The sequence below is a fragment of the Equus przewalskii genome, chromosome 3 (assembly GCF_037783145.1).
Source record: "Equus przewalskii isolate Varuska chromosome 3, EquPr2, whole genome shotgun sequence".
Lineage (NCBI taxonomy): Eukaryota > Metazoa > Chordata > Mammalia > Perissodactyla > Equidae > Equus > Equus przewalskii.
The window spans coordinates 4,809,622-4,829,402 of record NC_091833.1 but is presented as its reverse complement, the minus strand read 5'-3'; the positions used below and the strand labels follow the sequence as shown (position 1 = coordinate 4,829,402).

Below are 19,781 nucleotides of genomic sequence, written 5' to 3'. Positions count from 1 at the left end.
CTCCTATTCAGCCAGTGAGAGATGAGATGCCCCAGAAATCCTGCATTGGGACCTGCCGGATGTAAGACTTAACCTCTGAAATGATTGGCTTGAGTCAGTAGTAACCATGCCGTCAGGACCAAGAACTATGCTTAGAGTCTTCTCTGTGCAGGGCACTGGAAAGGATAAAGAAATCTAATAATAGCCAGTTACGCACTGAGTACTTGATGCCAGGCCCTGTTCTAAGATCTCCATGTATCACATTTACTCACAGTAATCGTATGGGAAGAGATTTATTGTTTCTCTCATTTTCCAGGTGAGGAACCTGAGGCCTAGAGAAATTCAGAGTCCCACAGGTGATAAGTGGTGGGACTGGGATTCAAGTCTCTTCTTACATCATACATATATCATGGGCTATATAACATCAACATGACTTATCACTGGTGATATTAATGTTGACCATTTGGTTAAGGCAGTATCTGCCAGGTTTCTCCACTATAAAGTTATTGTTTTTCCCTTTCCATAGTTTATTCTTTGGCAGTAAGTCACTAAATCCAGCCCACACTCAAAGGGAGAGGAATTAAGCTCCCCTCCTGGGTAGGGAGTATCTACGTATCTAACTCAGAGATCTTCAACAAGGAAGATTTCTCCCTGTTATTCTATGTAAGCATTTATTTATATCTATATGGACTCATGCATCCCTATTTTGTACTTTGTGTTATAATCTAATACTAAGTACTTATTTTGTTGTTCAAGTTTCTCCAGCTTGGGCCATTGAGAGCTCTTTCAGGTTGGCTCTTATGTCCCCTTGACATGGACATGCTTTTTCGAGTACTTCCTTACTTTTTGTCGCTACAAGATGGTGAAACTCATCTTGCATTTTTTATGCTCCATGCCTAGGGTCAACTGTTTCTTTGAGAAGCCTTGATTCTTTCTAATGAAGAATGGTATTTAGAAACCAAGATCTGGCCCCGGGTGTGTTCACTGTTAACTGGCATGTCACTGCTTCTGAGTGTTGTCAGTGGACAGAGCTAGGAAATATATGTATGTACACTAACCAATGTATACACCTCTCTATAATTATTTCTGTATCTGTCTACCTATATATGAATTACATGAACATGAGTTTGTCCCTTTGTCTCTAATTCAGCACCACAGATTTAATTCTAGCTTTCCTCACTTGATTGTTTACCAATTTCTTTCTCTGGCAGTGAGAAACCTGGCTCCCATTATCTACATTTATTTACATATTTGCTCAACCCTCATATCCATGCAGCTTCAGACTCATTAGCCCATGCCCCTGAGAGAAATAAACTACTAACTAGCGTGCAACAATTATATACAGTTCTTTTTTTCCTTTAGCCTTACAATTTCTAGTCAAAATACCATTTTCCGTAGTTACTTAGGTCAACACTATACTCTTTTAGGCCAAACTGGGAAGCAGGTACATTCGCACTGTTCACTGATATTTTAATTTCTCTTCTTTTGGGCATATGAGGGGTTAGAACTTCCTTGCCATCACCCGGTTAGGTAAGGACACGTTACTTGTTTTGTCCAATGAAATGTAAGAGAAGATGACAAGCGTTGCCTGCAGGAAGAAGAATTTGATTGATTGGTCCATCCCTCTCTTCCCCTGTCTTGGCAACTGTGGAAGCGTAAGTTGCTGTAGAAGTATGAGCTGCCTCATTACATGGAAGAGAGCAGCCTGGGAGAATCATCTAGACCCAAAGTGGGTTTTATGTGAGAATTAAACATTTATTAATTTAAGCTCCAGAGATTTTGGAGTTGTTTGTTACCGCAGCATGACTGTGCTCTAGCCTGATACATAAACAAGCATAATAATTAAGAATGATAAAATATAAAGAAGTAAACTCCAGCATGTCCTATGGGGAAAATTAGTGGTATAGATAAATGCTACGAATAGTGGTTCTTAAAGCTATTTATGTTCACCAATCCATTTGGAGATCTGATGAAAGGCATCTACTATCTTCTTCCTCAAATGCAAAAGTTACGTGTACACAAGATTTCACATTCTGTTTCAGCCAGGTACATGAGCTCCCTGCAGCCTGTCTAGGGCACATGGCCCATCTCATGTGGGCAGCTGCGATTCATCTTCCCTGGCAGCTGCCATGTGGGGATGTGGGTTCAGTGTTGAGGGCACAGATCTTTGGTATTAAGGTTCAGGTTGATCCCAGCAGGTGGAGTCAGTCTGAGAGAGTTTCTTGGAGGAGGTGCTGTTCAGGCTGAACCTTAAAGCAAAGGCAGAGAGAATGGGAACCAGATTTCAGGCGGAGGTCATATAGACAGGAAGTGGCAGAAGAGCTCCTTGAACTCAGGGCTATCTTACTCCAGACCCCACCATTTCAACCTCTGTGTAAGGGCTTTTCACTCTTTCAGGAAGGCAAGCAGGAAACCTAACCCTGAGAGGATGTGTTGAGCAAAGCTTTGAAGACCTTGACAATGGTTGTAAAATCTAATGTTCTCAGTGCCTGGCAAGTTAAATCAATGAGTTAAGTGAGAGGTGAAGGACGATAGGGAGTGGAGTGGACTGCAGTAAACCGGAGAGCATGCGGCCCATCTCAGGTGGGCAGCTGCTGTTCGTCTTCAATTACAGCTGTGACGTGGGAATGTGAATTCAGTGTTCCACAATTCCAAGTTTTCAAGGGAAAATGTAAATATTGTTTTTCTGTGTGTGAAATATTCTGATATTTTACCAACAGACAAAGCATGTCTGGCAACCGGGGCCACCATGTGCAACTGGGTAGGTTGTGTTTGAGCTGAGGGTCCTAAGGAAGTCTACTCAGATAAAGGAATGTCTTTTTCTAATTCATACGCAGATACACATAGAGCTGCACAGAGGCCTCCAATTTGAAGCCTCTGGTTTGGGAGGAAGCTTGCTTTCTCTGTTCTTATCAGGCCTTTCTGTAAACTAGCGTGAACAGCTTACAAGACACACCCAGTTCAACGCCATCAGCCCTGTCACCTGTGCGCGAAGCCGTAGTTCCCCTATGGCTGGCATCCAGGCCCACAGCGTGGGGGAGGTGATGGGCATTTTGAATTCTGGCTGCTGGGCACTTGTAAACAGGTGCTATTTACCTGGTGTCTGTTTCCTTGAACTACAGCATTACCTGATTTTCCGGGAAACCGTGCAAAATATAATCACCCAATTCTTGTCCACCCAAAAGATGGAATAAAAGCAAAAGCAGGGTACAATTTCACGTTATGGACACTTGCCGCAGTGCACACGTAACACTAGTAATTTGGAAAGGAACAAGTCTGAGCTATCATTAGGGGCACTAATGTATTCCCCTGGGATCTTCTCACATAGCCAGTTATTCCATGAAGCATTCCTTGCTGTAGTTTCCTGTTTTTCTTTCCTTCTCTCCGACTGTACAGCTTCCAGGGAAACAAAAACGGATGGAAAGGTGTTTTGGGTGTCCTCACCAGAGCAACAAGCTTCCATTCTCACTGCCAGGCCTCTGAGCGACGCAATTAAACCCAGCTTTCAGGGTGAATGGTAAACCCCGAAGCAGGCTCTGCCCCTGGAAGAGAGGAAGGAGCTCACGCACTGAAAAGTGTGTTGGTAGTTTCACTTTACTTCGTGGCCTTGTAGGGCCCCAAGACTCCGCTGGAGGCGGTGAGTACCCACTGGCTTCTGGGAGCTGATCATGATAAACCAAACAAAGCTCACACTGACCAGAGATGCGGCCAGTGGCTTAGAAATAATCCAGGCATTCCAAGAATGCATGGCCACAGTCTGCTCCATCTGCAGAGCACACAGAGAAGAAATGTGAAGAGGTAATGCCCGTATTTTAAAGAAATCTCTTCTAGTACGTTATTGATGAGGCTTTTCTCTTTTCTTTCCTTTTTCTTCTTTTTCTGTCTTTGTTTTTCATAAATTTCTTTGGCTGCCATTGCAGTTCCAACACTCCTCTTCTCCCTTCCCCCATGGGAGTTATTTGAGTCATGATGTGCCTCAAAAGGGCCGATCTCCAAAAAAGAAAAGAAAAAGGAAAACTATTAGAAACCTAATGAGCCTCTTAGTCTCTTTTTTTTTTCCCCCCTTTCTGGCCTTGTGTGTAATGAGGAGAAGAGAGAAGGACCTTGTGTACATTGCTGTGAGGGAAGCTGCTCTGGGCTGGGTTGATGGGAGGTAGTACAGGACTGATGCTTGTAGCCAGTGTCCGGAGTTTAGCGGGCATTCAATAGCGCGGTGGTTCTCAATTCATGTGTATTGGAAGCTTTTGGAAGATCTTCATTCAGTGCATCTTGGATAGGATCTACGCATCTGTAGTTTTTTAAATCTTCAAAGGCGATTCTGATATATAGCCAAAGAAGAAAATGTGTATTTGTTAGAAGGAAAAATCATTGAATTAAGGAAGGAGTAAAAAAATGCAACTAGACCAAAAAGCAATTGTATTAGATTTGAGGCAAGAATTCTTTTTTTCCAATTGTTTTGTTGAGATCATAACAGTTTATAGCATTGTATAATTTGGGGTGTACATTATTATTTATCAGTTTCTGTATGGACTGCATCATGATCACCACGGGTGATCTAACTTTTATCTGTCACCATACACACCTGCCATTTTACCCCTTTTGCCCCCCCAACCCCCTCCCCTCTGGTAACCACTAATCTGTTCTCTTTTTCCGTGTATTAGTTTATCTTCCACATGTGAGTGAAATCATGCAGTACTTGTCTTTGTCTGGCTTATTTTGATTAACCTCATACCCTCAAGGTCCATCCATTATGTCACAAATGGGAGGATTGTGTCTTTTTTATGGCTGAGTAGTATTCCATTGTGTATATATATACCACATCTTCTTTATCCATTCAGCTGTAGAAGGGCACTTGGGTTGCTTCCACGTCTTGGCTATTGTGAATAATGCTGCAATGAACATAGGGGTGCATAAGTCTGTTTGGATTATTGACTTCAAATTCTTTGGATAAATACCCAGTAGTGGGATAGCTGGATCTTATGGTATTTCTAATTTTTTGAGAAATCTCTGTATTGTTTTCCACAGTGGCTACAGCAGTTTGCTTTCTCACCAGCAGTGTTTGAGGGTTCCCTTTCCTCACATCCTCTCCAACATTTGTTATTTTTTGTCTTGGTAATTATAGCCACTCTGACAGGTGTAAGGTGATATCTCATTATAGTTTTGATTTGCATTTCCCTAATAATTAATGATGCTGAACATCTTTTCATGTCTCTGTTGGCCATCTGTGTATGTTCTTTAGAAAAATGTCTGTTCATATCCTCCACCCATTTTTTGATTGAGTTGTTTGGTTTTTTTTTTTTGTTGCGTTGTATGAGTTCTTTGTACATTTTGGATATTAACCTCTTGTCAGATATATGATTTGCAAATACTTTCTCCCAGCTCATGGGTTGTCTTTTCATTTTGTTCATGATTTCATTTGCTTTGCAGAAGGTTTTTATCTGATGTAGTCCCATTTGTTTATTTTTTCTTCTGTTTCCCTTGCCTGAGTACGTGTGGTATTCCAACAGATGCTGCTAAGACCAATGTCAGAGAGTGTACTGCCTATATTTTCTTCTAGGAGTTTTATGGCTTCAGGTCTTACATTCAAGACTTTAATCCATTTTGAGTTAATTTTTGTGTGTGGTGCAAGACAATGGTCCACTTTCATTCTTTTGCATGTGGCTGTCCAGTTTTCCCAACACCATTTATTGAAGAGAATTTCCTTTCTCCATTATATGTTCCTGACTCCTTTGTCAAGATTAACTGTCCTCAGATCTGTGATTTTATTTCTGGGCTTTCAATTCTGTTCTGTTGATCCGTGTATCTGTTTTTGTGCCAGTACATGCTGTTTTGATTACTGTAGCTCTGTAGTATATTTTGACATCAGGGATTGTGATGCCTCCAGCTTTGTTCTTTTTTCTCAGGATTGCTTTGGTATTCAGGGTCTTTTGTTGTTCCATACAAATTTTAGGATTCTTTATTCTATTTCTGTGGAGAATGTGATTGGGATTCTGATTGGGATTGCATTGAATCTGTCGATTTATTTAGGTAGTATGGACATTTTTAACTATGTTTATTCTTCCAATCCATGGGCATGGAATATCTTTCCATTTCTTTGTGTCTTCTTTGATTTCTTTCAATGATGTTTTGTAGTTTTCAATGTATATATCTTTCACCTCCTTGGTTAAATTTATTCCTAGGTATTTTATTCTTTTTGTTGTGATCGTAAACGGGATTGTATTCTTGAGTTCTCTTTCTGCCAGTTCATTGTTAGTGTATAGAAATGCAACTGATTTTTATAAGTTGATTTTGTACCCTGCAACTTTGTTGTAGTTGTTGATTATTTCTAATAGTTTTCTGATGGATTCTTTAGGGTTTTCTACATATAGAATCATGTCATCTGAAAACAGCAAGAGTTTCATTTCTTCCTTTCCAATTTGGATACCTTTTATTTCTTTTTCTTGCATAATTGCTCTGGCCAAAACCTCCAGTACCATATTGAATAGAAGTGGTGATAGTGGGCACCCTTGACTTGTTCCTGTTCTTAGAGGGATAGCTTTCAGTTTCTCGCCATTGAGTATGATGTTGGTTGTGGGTTTGTCATATATGGCCTTTATTATGTTGATGTATTTTCCTTCTATATGCATTTTATTGAGAGTTGTTATCATAAATGGATGTTGGCTCTTGTCAAATGCTTTCTCTGCATCTATTTAGATGATCATGTGGTTTTTGTTCCTCATTTTGTTAATGTGGTGTATCACATTGATTGATTTGCAGATGTTGAACCATCCCTGTGTCCCTGAAATAAATCCCACTTGATCATGATGTATGATGTTTTTAATGTGTTGCTGTATTCAATTTGCCAATGTTTTGTTGAATATTTTTGCATCTAAGTTAATCAGCAATATTGGCCTGTACTTTTCCTTCTTTGTGTTGTCCTTGTCTAGTTTTGGCCTCAGGGTAATGTTGGCATCGTAGAATGAGCTAGGACGTGTTCTGTCTACTTCAATTTTTTGGAAGAGTTTGACAAGTATAGGTAGAAAATCTTCTTTGAATGTTTGGTAGAATTCTCCAGAGAAGCCATCTGGTCCTGGACTTTTGTTTCTTGGGAGGTTTTTGATTACTGTTTCAATCTCTTTACTTGTGATTTGTCTATTCAGAGTCTCTATTTCTTCTTGATTCAGTTTTGGGAGGTTGTATGAATCTAATAATTAATCTATTTCTGCTAGGTCATCCAATTTGTGGGCATATAGTTTTTCATAATATTCTCTTATAATCCTTTGTATTTTGTGGTATCCATTGTAATTTGTCCTTTTTCATTTCTAATTTTATTTATTTGAGCCTTCTGTCTTTTTTTCTTGGTGAGTCTGGCTAAAGGTTTGTCAATTTTGTTTATCTTCTCAAAGAACCAGCTATTAGTTTCATTGATCCTTTCTACTTTTTTTTTTTTTTAGTCTTTGTTTCATTTATTTCTGCCTTAATTTTTATCATTTGCCTCCTTCTGCTGACTTTGGGCTTTGTTTGTTCCTCTTTTTCTAGTTCTGCTAGATTCAGTTTAAGATTACTTATTTGAGGGGCTGGCCATAGTGGTTAAGTTCACATGCTCCACTTCGGCAGCCGGGGTTTGCGGGTTCCGATCCCAGGAATGGACCTACATGCCGTTCATCAGGCCATGCTGTGGTAGCATCCCACATGCAAAATAGAGAAAGATTGGCACAGATGTTGGCTCGGTGACAATCTTCCTTAAGCAAAAAGAGGAAGATTGGCAACAGATGTTAGCTCAGGGCCAATCTTCCTCACCAAAAAAAAAAAGAAGAAGAAGAAGAAGAAGGATTACTTATTTGAAATTTTTCTTGTTTGTTCAGGTGGGCCTGTATTGCTATGAATTTCCCTCTTATAACTGCATTTCCTGTGTCCCATAAGAGTTCATATGTTGTATTTTCATTTTCATTTGTCTCTAGGTATTTTTTAATTTCTCCTTTGATTTCTTCATTGATCTGATGGTTGTTCAGTAGCATGTTGTTTGGTTTCCACATATTTCTGACTTTCCCAGCCTTTTTCTTGTAGTTTATTTCTAGTTTCATAGCATTGTGGTCAGAAAAGATGCTTGAGATGATTTCAGTCTTCTTAAATTTATTGAGACTTGCCTTATTTCCCAATATATGGTCTATCTTTGAGAATGACCCATGTGCAATCTGCACTTGAGAAGAATGTATATTCTGATGCTTTTGGATGGAATGCTCTCGATATATCTATTAAGTCCATCTGATTAAGTGTTTCATTTAAATCCACTGTTTTGTTGCTGACTTTCTGTCTGGATGATCTGTCCATTGATGTAAGTGGGGTGTTGAGGTCCCCTACTATTATTGTGTTGCTGTTAACTTCTCCCTTTATGTATGTTAATAGCTTCTTTATATACTTTGGTGCTCCTGTGGTAGGTGCATATATGTTCATAAGTATTACGTCCTTTTGGTGAAATGTACCTTTTATCATTATATAACTGTCCCTCTTTGTCTCTCTTTGTCTTTTTTATCTTGAAGTCTGCTTTGTCTGATATAAGTATGGCAGCACCTGCTTTCTTTTGTTTGCTGTTTGCTTGGAGTATCGTCCTCTATCCCTTCACTCTGACCCTTTGTTTGTCTTTAGAGCTGAGATGTGTTTCCTGGAGGCAGCATATTGTTGGATCTTATTTTATAATCCATCCAGCTACTCGGTGTCTTTTGACTGGAGAATTTAATCCACTTACATTAAGAGTGATTATTGATATATGAGAGCTTCATACTGCGGTTTTATATCTGTTTTCCGGTTGTTCTTTGTTTCCATTGTTTCTTTTCCTTTGTATTTTTGACTGCCATTTCATTTTGGTTTTCTCTGTGGAGGTTTTCTCTTTTTTAATGAATTGTGGCCCTGCTCTTATTTTTTGTTTAGTGGTTGCTGTAAGGCTTGTATAAAAGATCTCATAGATGAGATAGTCCTTTTTCTGATAGCCTCTTATTTCCATTAGCCTTAAGCAGGTTCTGTCCCTTCCTCTTCCCCTTCTGAGTTATTGTTGTCACAAATTATTCTGTCTTGTGTTGTGAGTTTGTGACTAAGTTAAAGTGTTTATACTGACTTTTGATGTTTTCCTTCCTTTTATCTTTTAAGTTATAACTGAGTATTTGCTTCCCTGTTCTGAAAGAGAGCCACAGTTTTCTGATTTTGTCTATTTATCTCCTTGCTCAAAGCTTTTTAGACCTTTGTCTTTTTGTTTCAGGTATGAGGGCATCTTTAATCATTTCTTTTAGGGAGGTCTAGTGGCAATAAACTCCCTCAGCTTTTATTTATCTGGGAAAGCTTTTATTTCTCCATCATGTCTGAAGGATTGTTTTGCTGGATAGAGTATTCTTGGCTGAAAGTTTTTGTCTTTCATATTTTGAATATATCATTCCCTTCTCTCCTAGCCTGTAAGGTTTCTGCAGAGAAATCTGCTGGATGCCTGACAGGGTTCCTTTGTAGGTTATTTTATTCTGCCTTGCTGCTTTTAATATTTTATCCTTGTCAGTGACTTTTGTCAGTTTTACTGTTACATGCCTTGGAGAAGGTCTTTTAGCATTGATGTAATTAGGTGTTCTGTTATCTTCATGTATTTGTAAATCCAGTTCCTTCCTCAGATGTGGGAAGTTCTCAGCTATTATTTCTTTGAGCAAACTCCTTTCTCCTTTCTCCCTCTTTTCTCCCTCTGGAATACTTATAATCCTTATGTTGGTTTTCCTAATAAAGTCTGATATTTCTCAAAGAATTCCTTCATTTAAAAAAAAAGTCTTAGTTCTCTCTCCTCTTTCCACCTGTAGCATTTCTATATTTCCATCCTCTAAATCATCAGTTCTTTCCTCCATAACATCAGCTCCATTTTTTTAAAGGATTCTATATTATTTTTTACTTCATTAATTGTGTTCTTCATATCCAGAATTTCTGCTTGTTTTTTGTTTTTTTTTTTTACAGTTTCAATCTCTTCGGTGAAATATTCCTTCTTCTCATTAATTTTATTCCTGAACTCATTGAACTGTCTTTCTGTGTTTTCTTGTAACTCATTAAGTTTCTTTATGACAGCTATTTTGAATTCTCTGTCATTTAGATTGTAAATTTCTGTGTCTGCATGATTGGTTTCTGGAGAATTGTCATTTTCCTTCTGGTCTAAGTTGTTGCTGTAATTTCTCATGGTGTTTGATGAGCTAATATTTTCTCAGCACATTTGTGGTAGTATTAGGTTGCAGATCCCACCTGCTACCACTAGCAGGGAGCAGGAGCTGTGTTTTTGATCTCACCCCATCTGCTGGAAGTTGTAGGGGTACTATGGGTGCTTGCACTTGTCAGGAGAGTATTTGTGTGTGTGTGTAGATCGCTGCTGCCTCTTCTTATAGTCGTGCTGGCCACTGTGCTTGGTGGGCAGGGATTCCTAGTGGGGTCCGCACCTGTGCCACTTCTTGGGGCCACAGTGGCATGGTGGGCTCTCCCACCACCAGGAAAGTGATCACAAGCTAAGGGCTGCTGCTGCTTCTTCCTACAGTCAGTGCAAGGTGCAGTCTCACTTTCGGGGCACAGTGGTACTGTGGGTGTTCATGCCAGCCAGGAAAGCATTCACATGCAGGCACAGGGCTGCTGGGGAAGGGCAGGGAGTCCTCACCTATCTCCACCACTTCCCCAAGGCCCAATCCATCTACCTTTAGATGTATAGCTGCGTGTGTCTCTCAGGCATCCTGTTGTGCTGTGTGGGTTTCCTCCATTGCTCAATGATTGTCCATTTAACTATAGTTCAAAGAGGGAGAGACAAAGGGAATGGCTCACTCCACTGTGTTGCTGACATCACCTTGTTCTTGATGGTCTTTACATCAGATTCTTCATTGATTATGATCCTCAAAGTGAGCTTCCTACGAGTACCCAGAATTCTTTAATATCACAATGTGAACCTGAATTTAAAGAATCTTCCTTCTATTGGTGTGTTATCAATTTTGGCTGTGTAGGGCTTGTGATGTTCTCCTAGCCTTGATGAAGGATTGGTAAGGTGGATTGTAGGTGGGTACATGTTGCAGCACTCATTTACTCATTTAATAAATATGTATTGCGATTTCCCTGAGCAGCCACAGAAAACACACAGACACAGATTAAAAACCCGCAGAGAAAAAAAAAAACCCAATTCTAAAAAGTACTCAATGAATACAAAAGAAGGCAGGAAAGGAGCATCAAGGATCAGAGAATAGAAGAAGAAAAATAGAAAAAAGTGACAAAATGATAGATTTAAGCCCAATCTTTATCAATAACTATATTACCTTAAATGGGAGTAAATACTCCAATTGTAAAGCCAGTATTCTCAGGATGGATAAACAGCTAATTGGTATCTATAATTGATGTACCTTAAATATGAAAATGTGAATAGAAAAAATCAAAAGAGGAAAACAATATACTAAACACTACTCATAAGAAAGCTGGTATGCCTCTGTTAAACAAAGAAGATTTCAAAACAGAAAATATTACCAGACATAAGATGGAGACATTTCATAATAATAGGGTCAATTCATCAAGAAGAGAGAATCCTAAATGTATGTGCATCTAAGGCATGTGCATTCATCAAACTACATGCAAGAAAAATAGACGGAACTAAAGGGAGAAACAGATCGATGGACAACCAGGATGGGAGACCTCAACACTCCTTTCTCAGTAACTGATGGCCAAGGAGACAAAAAAATCAGAAAAGGTACTAGTAAGCAACACAATGTAATAGACATTTATAAAATTCTTACAATCAACAGATACAGAATATACATTTTTATTAAGGACACATAAAAGATTAACCAAAATAGACCAGGTTCTGGATCATAAAACAAGTCCCTTCAAATTTTTAAGGTTGAAATAATACAAAATGTGTTCTCTGACCAGGATAACATTAAATTAGAAATAATTAATAAAAATATATCTACATATTGCCCACACATTTGAAAATTAAGCAACACACTGGCAAATAATCCATGGTTCAAAGAAAAATTCATAAGAGAAATCAGAAAATATTTTGAAGTAATTAATAATGAAAACACAAATATCAAAATATGTAGGGCACAGCTGAAGTGGTGCTAAGAGAGAAAATCATGTCTTTAAATACTTATATTAGAAAAGAAGAAAGATCTAAAATAAATTATATAACTTCTACATTAAGAAACTAGGAAAACTGGAGCAACTAAGGTCAAAGTAAGTTAAAAGGAGGAAATTGTATATATATGTATGTATTTTATATACATACATATATACATACATACATACATATATATATATATATATATTTCTATGGAAAAAATAGATAAATGTGAAGTCCAAAAGTTGATATTATTTAACAAATATTAGTGAAATTGATAAACTACGAACAAGACTGAACCAGAAAGAAGAGGGAAAACACAAAGACTAACATTAAGAATGAAAGAGGATATCACTACAGGCACCTTATGTCACCACGTTTTACAACTTTTAAAAAAATACGGTAATCCAAACTGTTTAAAGAATAGATGATCTGACTAGCTCTAAATATTCACTAAAAATTTAACTCATAATTAAAATCCTTTTCACTAATAAACCCCTGTCTCCACCAACCTCACTGGTGAACTCTATTAAATGTTTAAGGAGGAAATAACCTTCATCTTATACAAACTCATCAAAAATAATGGAGGAGGAGGGACTTTCTAACTCATTTTATAAAGCCAGCACACTAAAACCTGAGAAGGACATTGCAAGAAGAGAAAACTGCGGGTCAGTATCACTCATTAAATAGACTAAAAAAATCCTTAATGTAATATTAGCAGTTAGTATAGAAGTATATAAAAAGTACAATACATTATGATCAAGTGGGTTTAGTTCTAGGAATGTAAGATTCTTTTAATATTCAAAAACCAATGTAATTCACTTCATTTACAGAGTGCAAGAGAAAAGTGATATGATGATCTCAAGAAGTGCAGAAAAAGTATTTGACAAAATGCAACACACATTTATGATTATGAAAAAGGAAGAAGAACCTTTGAGCAAATTAGAAATAAAAGAGAATTTCTTCAATTTAATACAGGGCATCTCTGAAAAAGATCTCATTCTTAATGGTGAAATATTGAAAGCATTAACATCATTTGTTAATGTCATTCTTAATGGTGAAATATCAAAAACATTCATCCTAAGATTGAGAACAGGCAAATTTTTCTACTCTAAACAGTTTCTCCTCAACGTTTTACTAGAGTTCAATGAAATAAAACGTTGATAATGAAGAAGTAAAACTATTCATAATGACATGATTGCACATATAAAGGAATCTTAAAAAATTAGTAGATCTGATATGTGAATTCAGCAAGGTCTCAGCATAAAAAGCTAATGTACAAAAATCAATTGTATACCTGTATATTAGCAACAAACAATTGGAAAATAGAATTTTTAAAATACCATTCATAATAAAACCAACAAATATCTAGAAATAAATTTAACAAAAGACGTAAAAGACCTTTACATTAAAATCTATAAAATACTGTCAAGGAAAAAGTAAAGACTTAAATAAAAATGGTTTTACCATGCTCATGGAATTGGAAGACTCAGTATTATAAAGATGTCAAATTTCACTCAAATTGATCTATAGATTTAGTGTAATTGCAATCAAAATCCCATCAGGCTTTTTTGGTAGAAATAAATAAGCTGCTAATAAAATTTATATAGAAATGCAAACAACCTAAAATAGCCAAAACAAAGAAGGACAAAGTTGGAAGACTTATGCTACCTGATTTTAAGATTTGCTATAAAGCTATAGTAATCAAGACAGTGTAATACTGGTGTAAGGACGGACAAACAGATCTATGGAACAAAAAAGAAAGTCAAAAAGTAGATCCACATGTATACAGTCAATTGATTTTTCAAGAGAACACCAATACAATTTAATGGGAAAAGGAAAATCTTTTTGACAAATTATGTTGGCTAGCTGGATATCTGTGTGGGAAAAAATTTGAACTGCTGCTCATCCCTCACACCATACACAAAATCAGCTGGAAGTAGATTACAGCTCGAAATGTAAAAGCTTAAACTATAAAACTCTTAGATGAAAAAATAGATGAATATCTTTGTGATCTGGGCTTAGGCAAAGATTTTTTAGATAGAATGCAAAATGTGAAAATTATAAAAGAAAAAGATAATAAACGACTTCATCAAAATTAATTTCTGCTCCTTAATAGTCATCATTACAGGAATGAAAAGGCAAACCACAGAATGAGGAAAACGTAGACAGTATTTTCTGCAAAGTATGCCATATATATCCACAAAAACTTGTATCCAGAATATATGAAGAACTCCCACAAATAAATAGCAAAAAGAGAAACAACCCAAGACAAAATAGTTGAAGGACTTGGAAAATTCACAAAAGAGGATATATGAATGACCGCTAAGTACATGAAAAGATGTTCGATGTTTTAAGCCTGATGGGAAATGCAAATTAAAACCATAATAAGAAACTATTATATATTCACTAAAATCTATAAAATTTAAAAAGACTAACAATATCTTATGACAGAAAGGATGCAGAGCAACTGGACCACTCACGTGTTGTTGGTGGAGGTGTAAAATTAGACAACCGCTTTGGAAAACTGTCAGTTTCTTATAAAGTTCAAAATACACCTACCTTATGATCCAGCAACTCAACTTCTACCTATTTACCCAAGAGAAATGGAAGCATATTTCCACAAAATGACTTGTTCATTGCAAGAATGTTTATTGCAGCTTAACTCATAATAGTAAGAAATTCAAAACAACATGTTTAAATTTTCTTGTTGTCCATCAACAAGAAAACGGATCAACAAACTGTGATAAATCTGTGCACTGGAATAGTGTGCAGCAAAAATGGAACAAATTACTCATTCATACAACACATGGGTAAATCTCAAAAACACAATGTGAGAATCAATCAAGATAAAAAATAACTCATACTGTATGTTTGCATTTATATCGAATTAAAGGACAGGCAGAACTAATCTATGAAGAATCATAACTGTGTTTCCTCATAGAGAGAAATCAGAATTGTGGTTACATCTGGTGGGAAGAGGGTTAAAACTTGAAAGGGACACAGGGGAACTTTCAGGGTGATGATAATACTCTATACCTTGATTGAGGTGTTACTTAAATGAGTATATACATTTGCCAAAGTCCATCGAAATGCGCATTTAGGATCTGTGCATTTTACTGTATGCAATTAAATCAAAGAAAGGAATGTATGGACACCCACTGTGTCTTAAGTGCTATACTAGACCCTGGGGATAAGATAGTGAGCAAAAGTCATAGTCCTTGCCCTCATGGAGCTTAGAAAGGAGAGGTGGAGAAAGATATCAATGGAAAAATCATGTACTTGAAAACCTGAGAAATGTAGATGAGCGAAATGTTTGAGCAGGAATCTGAGAGCACAGCAGGTGTGAACAATAGTCCCTAAACTCAGAAGTGCAACAAGTATCACATTCTGGTAAATTGTCTTAGTTCTCCCCCATGTGGGTGGGTGGGAGGTTCCATCTCTGTCTGCCTTGGGACTGCCTTCTCTTTCCTGATCACTTCACCCTCAGGGACTCTGGTGGTACCTGGACAGAGTAGTGTAGTCCTCCAGGCTCCTGGCAATCAGGGCTTTCGTGGTCATTGCTGATATCTTTTTGTCCAATGAGGAAGGATCCTTGAAGGAGAGAGGCATGCTACTGTTGAACTCATAAGCAGTTCTCTAGAAACCCCACACAGCCATCTTTTGGAGGTATTGCCATTTCTTCAGGGGTTTGTCTAGGAGTAAAGAGAAGGTCTCCACTGTTCACTGGATTTCTCACTCTCTCTTGCCCTCTACTCCTCCAACTTCTCTGTGGACACCTGGCATTGTCTTTTTAGAGAGCTTAAACTGCTGGCAAAGACAGGATGCCTTTGCTCTCTGCCCTACAAAACTTGGTTATTCAAGGAAGGACAACAAGGCCAAACTACAGGCTTGAAATGTGAGAAAGAAAGAAAAATCACACATGTATATGCAATGATAATTTCAATAAATTATCCTGCCCAAGATTATTTACTGGAGCAAAGTGATTCAGGCAGAGAGGCCTGGGAAGAGCTTCTCTGAGGAACTAATGATTGAACTAGATTTCTTGAAGAGGTGGAATTAACTACGTCAGGTGGGGTGGGGGAAGGAGTGTTTCAGGAGGTAGGACAGCATATGTAAAGGCCCTGTGGTGAAGGGGAGCACGCTGTATTCAAGGAACCTAAAGGAGGCTAGTGGACTGCTGTGCAGTGAACAAAGCATAGGGGTACAGAGACCAGAGAGGCAGGCAGGAGCCAGACCTGGGAAGGCCAACATTGCCATCCTTATCTTAGGGTAAATGGGAAGCTATTGAAGTGTTCCAAACTCCCTTTTTCTCCCTCCCTTTAAAAAATATATTTGGCTAGAGTGTTTATTGAAGGTATGGCTGGTCCTCAATTCTACCCACTGCTGGGGCTGCTTCTAAGTGGAGTCAGGAAGCCCCCACACACATCCCTTTTGGGTTTTGTAGATTCAGAAGGGCCACTGATCTCGGGGATGGGCACACCCATGCATACGGGTAACGTTGTACTCCAGCCAACCCTCATTACTGCATATTTCTTCAACTTGGGATATGTGATCACTTTCCCAGTTGATTCAAAGCAGTTAGGTGAAATGGCTGGAGAAATAAAAGTAATTTAGGTTATAAATGAGAATGCTAACCATATGATAGGTTGCTATAAGGAAGACCAACATTAATGTGCTGTAATATGCAATCTGAACTTGCAGAGGAGTGAGTTATGTACTGCAATAATAAGGAGGCACAAAAGTTATGTGAGTACTTACTGTCAGGATAGCTATTTCTACAATGAGGCTTTTACAATCTGGGTGCATGTCTGTGCATAATTTTCATATGCTTCCCAGGTATCATATGTTATATCTAAAGACAGGAAGAGGCTAGTGGCCAAAGGAGGAAAAATATGCTATTAAACTCATTAATTTGTGAGTTCTGGTTATAGAATGATTGTGAAGGACAGTCATTTCTTGGCTTGAATGTGTTATTTTGCTGTAATTTTAAGTGTGAATGTGTGAAAATATTGAGTGCATCTGCTAAGTGAGGCAAAGTGTAGAGTGAAACTTTATTTATTTAACCTTATTTTGTCAGTAATGAGGATGGGGAATCTATAAAGAAAGGAAGAGTCCTTCTTAAAATAGAGACTGAAAATGGAAATAAAATGGAGTGATGTACTTAAAATACTGAATAGAATCTGTTTTAATTTCTGTTTTCTAGCACCTTCGAGTACTTAAGAAGCACAAATTTACATAGTTATAAATCAGTCGCGTCATCCGAAAGTACTTTTATTAGGCAATAGTTTGAACTTATCACAGTTTGAATGACACAGCCAGCTGCATTTCTTGAAATATATTCTAGAATTTTTCCCTAACTCAGAATGAATGTCCTACTTTCCTAAGCAGTTCTACCCACTGAAGCTTTGGTTGAAGTGAGAGAATTCCAGCCTAGCATCATTGGCTGGCAGACACTAATGACCTCAGGGAGCCAGAAGGCCAGGCCCCTGGGCCGATAGGAGTTCAGTGTTTTAATTCTACTGATGTCACTCGGAGGAGGGTAAATGGGCTACACAGCACTGTCATAGACCTTTGCGGTCTAGCTTCTGCTGAGCTCCAAATCGCTGCTCTGAAGTCCTCCCACTTGTGCCTGGGTAGCTCCGTTTCTTCATCAATAAGTTGACTGCTCCAGCTTTCAATGTCTGCCCTTCGCCCCGCCCCAGCTGCTCATCAAATCTCACAGAGGGCAGGCGAGGGGTAGACGGGATTCTCCCTCATAGACCCCCTTCCTTAAGGTCTTATAGAAGTGGTATCTTGTCTCTCTGTCCTTCCATCTATGGCTAACTAACCCTCCCACTTAACCAGTCTCTACATGTTTTTGATATCCCAGCGTTTTTGACGCTGGCTCCGTCTCCCTACTCAGCTCTCCCCCTGATTTCTCTCCTACCCCGAAAGAACTCTTGCCCTGCAGAATTCACAAATTCACCTTCGGGCTGTGGCCATCTTCCTTGCTTTACACATGTGCATCTTCCCTTGCGTATCAGAACAGTTAGGGAAAGTACTCGTCAGGCTGAGACCTGGGGCAGAGTTTCAGAGACTCTGGCTCTCCTCTCCAACCTTCCTTACTGAGCAGATGCCCAGCTGCCCTCTGTGAATTGCATCTTTGTCCCCTGCAAGTTTTTTTTTTCTTTGTGGTTTCTGGTATTTTGAAGGATTTTCCATTTCTTAAAAACATACTAGCTTATAAAAACTATGTGTCACATATCCTCATTATAGAAAATAGATACTTTATATCTATTTTTAAAAAATAGGTATTTAAAACGTAGGAAAAATAGGTATTTATTAGCAAAGATAGAAAATAAAACTTCCCTTTGATCCTACCAGACATTTTATGCACGTAAACACACATCGGCAGTATGGTGTAGCAGTTAAGGGCATGAGGTATGGGCTGGAGTGTGTGAATTTGAAAGCCAAGCTCTGCCACTTATTGTCTGTGTGACCTCAGGCGCATTAGTAAACTCTCTGTGTCCCAGTGGCTTCATCTTTAAAATGAGGTGAAAATAGTAACATTGCTAGCGTTGTAAGGATGAATGGGTTAATATTTACAAAGTGTTTAGAACTGTACCTGGAATGAAGGAAGTCCTCAATAAATGTGCTACTGTTGTATCATTTATAAAGAAATGACGTCATGCTACATGTGGAATTTTACAGCTCGCTTTTTCACTAAAAGTATATTTTGAACAGTTTTTATGTCAATGAATGGCTAATCTGTTAGCTATATTATCTTTTAAACATATTATTTTAAATGATTGTATAATATTCCATTGTGTAGTTGAACTTGAATTTATTTAATTAATGTTCATGAGGTGAATTGTTTCCAGTTTATAATATAAAAAATGCCAGCAATTAACATCCTAGTCCAGCCTACATCTTTGGACATATCCATGGTTTCTAGAAATGGGATTTATGGTCAACAGATAAGCACATTTTTAAGACTCTGGATTTAAATTGCTAAAATGATCTCCAGATTATACTCCCATCAATAAATTTTCAGTTTTTTTAAAAACATTGCTTCCTTCAAGGGTCCGCAGGAACTTTACATTCACCGTATTCTGTTGCGCCTGATCTGGCTAACTCTTTTGCGTACATGGCTTTCTAATAGGTATTATGCCAAGCACTGATTTTCAGATAGTTGTAGCAAGGCATAGTCATGAGGCTTCAGGAAAGAGGTCCCTATATTAGCTAAAGATCTTAGGAAGGCCTTGAGAATATAGCTAAACCCTAAAGGACGCCCTTAATGAAGAGGTTCTCAAATTTAGCTGCACATTAGAATCTCCTGGGCGAACTTCTAAAAGAAATACCAATGCTTGGGTCTAGACTCAAATGGCCTGGGGCAAGGCACAAGCATTGAATGATTTACAAAGCTGTTCAGATGATTCTAATGTGCAGTCTGAGTTGAAGACATTAATGGATTGAATTTCTTTAATTACAGGTGAGATTACTTGAATTCATCATGTGTTTCCTTACACCTGCCGTTGGTGTCATCTTGGTACTACCCTTCAGTCATTCCCTTCTTTGTGAAAATAAAAATAATGATTTCAAACATTGGCAGTATCTAGAAGCTCAGGTAAATATATTCTTGCTATTCACTTTTCTCTTTCCGTGATGCTGTAGACAGCATCCTAACATTAATCTTACTGCTAACCCATCAATCATCTCTCTGATCACATCTCTTCTC

The 19,781-nt window shown here is 38.0% G+C and overlaps 1 long non-coding RNA gene across 7 annotated transcripts in view; it reads left to right on the top strand.

Moving 5' to 3' along the window:
- LOC139082439 (uncharacterized) overlaps positions 1-19,781 on the top strand; it is a 45,935-nt gene that overhangs the window by 4,244 nt on the left and 21,910 nt on the right. For 5 of the 7 annotated variants that reach the window (XR_011538423.1, XR_011538424.1, XR_011538425.1 and 2 more), the window contains exons 1-2: positions 3,400-3,777; positions 19,536-19,670. This is a non-coding gene — a long non-coding RNA (uncharacterized lncRNA). Of the gene's footprint in view, positions 1-3,398; positions 3,778-19,535; positions 19,671-19,781 lie in introns of those variants that run through there. The other 2 variants (XR_011538427.1, XR_011538422.1) reach the window with 2 other exon arrangements.